The 3,139-nt window shown below is 34.4% G+C and overlaps 1 long non-coding RNA gene across 1 annotated transcript; it reads right to left on the bottom strand.

The window, feature by feature from the left end:
- Nucleotides 1–1,025: 1,025 nt before the first annotated feature.
- Nucleotides 1,026–1,964, bottom strand: LOC149249378 (uncharacterized). The gene is made up of 2 exons (XR_016265849.1): nt 1,483–1,964; nt 1,026–1,381 (listed from the first exon to the last, which is right to left on the bottom strand). It is a non-coding gene; the product is annotated as an uncharacterized LOC149249378 (long non-coding RNA).
- Between the last annotated feature and the right edge of the window lie 1,175 nt (nt 1,965–3,139).

The raw sequence follows: 3,139 nt of genomic DNA, 5'->3' as shown, positions 1-3,139 counted from the left end.
ACAAGTACCACACCTGGAGTGCCTAAGATAGCTAGGAGGCACCCTCGCCTGTGGAAATATAGTTACAAAGTTACAAAGTAACTTCAATATAGTTACAAAGTTTATATGTTTATATGAAACTTATGATAATTGTGGCTTAACGGTGCACCATTTAATTTGTCAATTTTTTAAAGGCTTATCTCCGCACGTAGAATTGGTCTCCGATCTAGGACTGCTAGGAGGCTAGTGTAATAGCTTGGCCTCTAGCTAACCCATGCAGCAGACTCAGTTTCATGAACCTTTCTCTATGAGTTATTCTTACATTTTTTATTTCCTATACTGATTACTAGAATGCTAGTTCTTTTCTCCATTAATGGGTGAGGGTTCTCTCTTCCTGAAACCATACAATAAGTCTTCAGCTACAATGACCCTAATGTCGTGCTCTCCCATTAACTTGTACCGTGATAGGTTTGCACTTGCACAAAATAAAGTAATAGCCCATACACTACTTAGTTAATTCTCTTGTTTTATTTTAGTAATTAACAATCAATACAAAATTTCAAAAGAGAAGAACCTTTCACTTTCATTTAGTTTCTATTTTCATTATCTTATTGAAATTCACATATGGTGAGGTTTTTCCCGTTCCTACTTTTCTCTTTGCTGAAATGAATGCAGTTTCACACAGTAATTACTTCTACGCAGTAAATAATTTAGAGCAAGCAATTTTGCATAATTTACTATTTCGTACAGTAAGCACAAAACTTCTGGCTAAGTCAGACATCACATAATAACATGGCTTCTTCTTTTATCACAACAAGATTTAATTTTCCTGTAACCACTATACAACAATTAAATCGCACCCTTCCTGTAGGGTTGCGGGCAATTCATTTTACAGGTGTAAAATAAGCATTCAAGAACCTACCACTTTAATTATTAAGCAAAGCATTATTCCAATACGGGTATATTAACTTGAAAAGGGAGATTAACAGAGTGCAAACTACTTCCATTAAATTACAGGACTATTAATTGTAGACTATACGAATGCATAACATACAAAGACATACGTTGTTTGCATAAATAACGAGGGTTCTTTCCCCAAAACTATACAAGCTTATCGCTCAGAGTAGACCATGACCTACAACCGGGAGAAAACTCCTTTTATCTAAAACTTAAAGTTGAGTTACATATAATTTAATAAAACAACCAACACATAGAAGAGGGTTCCAAAATGACCAAAACACTTCGACTCCAACGATAACATTTTTTAGCTGAAGAATAGAGGAATGCTCTTAACACTTCTAATGGTATTTTAGCCAAAAACCAACCTAGCAGACCCTGGAGTTTGGTCACTGTCAAAACCTAGCACTGTCCTCCATTACCACCCACGAGGAGAGTAACCGAGCTACCTACCATAAAGTGTAACATGGGTTAAATGTTGCATGAAAAAGGAAATGATAGTAAATATGTAACTTTGATATAGTAAAGGATAAAACCCTTACTTACTCTGTCGTGAGAAAGGTAGCCTCCAAGGAAGGCACCATCACCAGCAAGCGAAGACCTAACCCATCAAAGTTGTGGCTGCCCTTCATGGTTAAAGTTGGAAATGTCCCACGGTGGGAAAAGGAATCGAGGGTAACCCTTCGCACAAGATACCTCAGGGACAACACAGTGAGCGGTGTCGGCCACCAAGGAAACTTGAAAGAGGACCATTAAAATAACACCTGTGGATGACTACGGTAGCAAATAGGCTAAGTTATGGTTGTAGGAGGCAGAGGTGCAAGGGAGTTACAGAGCTTCCCTCTCAACCCAACAGAACAACGAATGATCATGCTAACCCTTTCTCCCTCTGGTAGTTACCCTAACCATGCGCTGGAGCGCCTGAGCCATCGAATTCCTTGGGGGTAGATCAACCATAGCATGGCTATTATGTGTCAGACCTAATGGGTTACACCTGGAGAGCATATGGGTGGTCTCGAGAACCATCCATCCTATTAAATGTTGTCATGGTGCATTGAATCCTTCTGCGGGGAGGGGTCTAATTTTTGTGAATGAAATCAAATCACATTGCAATATTTCCATTAAACATTTATGTAATGCCATAAATGAAATAAATGTATGAATAGGCGAAAAAATATCTTACCAAGAGTTAGTGTGAATTAACAAGTAGGTGTAGTCGTGCACTGGAGCACCTGAGCTGTCAGATTCCTTAGAGGTAGATCAACCATAGGATGGCTGCTGTGTGTTGGACCTAATGGGTTAGACCTAGAGAGCGTAAGGGTGGTCTCGAGAACCATCCATCATATTAAATGTTGTCGTGGTGCATAGAATCCTGTCGCGGGGACGTGTCTAAGGTTTGTGAATGAAATCAAATCACATTGTAATATTGCCATTAAACATTTATGTAATGCCATAAATGAAATAAAGTATGAATAGGTGGCATACGATCTTACCAAGAGTTAGTGTGAATTAACAAGTAGGTGTAGTAAAGTAATATTTTTTTAATGTCAGATGGTTTCGCTATTACAAGTGGTATCATAAGTTTCATATAAACGTAAAAAATTTGTAACTATATTGAAGGTATCATAACTTTGATATAAATATAAAAACTTTGTAACTATAGCTTTTAAGAAATACTATTTTTTAATGATAACGACTTCTAAGTTTTTGACATTTAAAGTTTAATTAGTGATCATCAATAATTCCAAGCTGGGAAAAAAATACTATAAATTCATAATTATTTAAAATAAAAAATACTATAATATTTTAGAAAAAATAAAGATGATGTATACACTTTATTACATGCTAAACCGGAGTTTCTTAAGAAAAGGAATTTTGGCCTTAAAATAATAAAAATAACAAAGAGGCAGAAGATTTTGGGCAAGTTAAAATAATAAAATTAAAATCAAAATTAGTGTTTTATTTTATTCATATAAGTAGTACTACGAAATGAAATTAATTATTTATATTAAAGTAGAAACTATAAGTTTATGATTAATGTAAATGTTTATAATTAAATTTATTATTTTAATATATTTTTTAAAATAATTATGTAAAATTAATAGTGTTTTAATAATTGAGATTTAATAAAAAATAAAATGGCAATGTATAAGAAATAAATTGCAAAGTTTCGCTTTCACAAATATAAATTTATCATTAATCT

Source organism: Pinus tabuliformis, chromosome 7 (assembly GCF_031772625.1).
Source record: "Pinus tabuliformis cultivar Carrire ecotype Pingquan chromosome 7, CPIR1, whole genome shotgun sequence".
Lineage (NCBI taxonomy): Eukaryota > Viridiplantae > Streptophyta > Pinopsida > Pinales > Pinaceae > Pinus > Pinus tabuliformis.
Note: the sequence above shows the minus strand (reverse complement) of the source record. Positions and strands in the feature narration are given on the sequence as shown.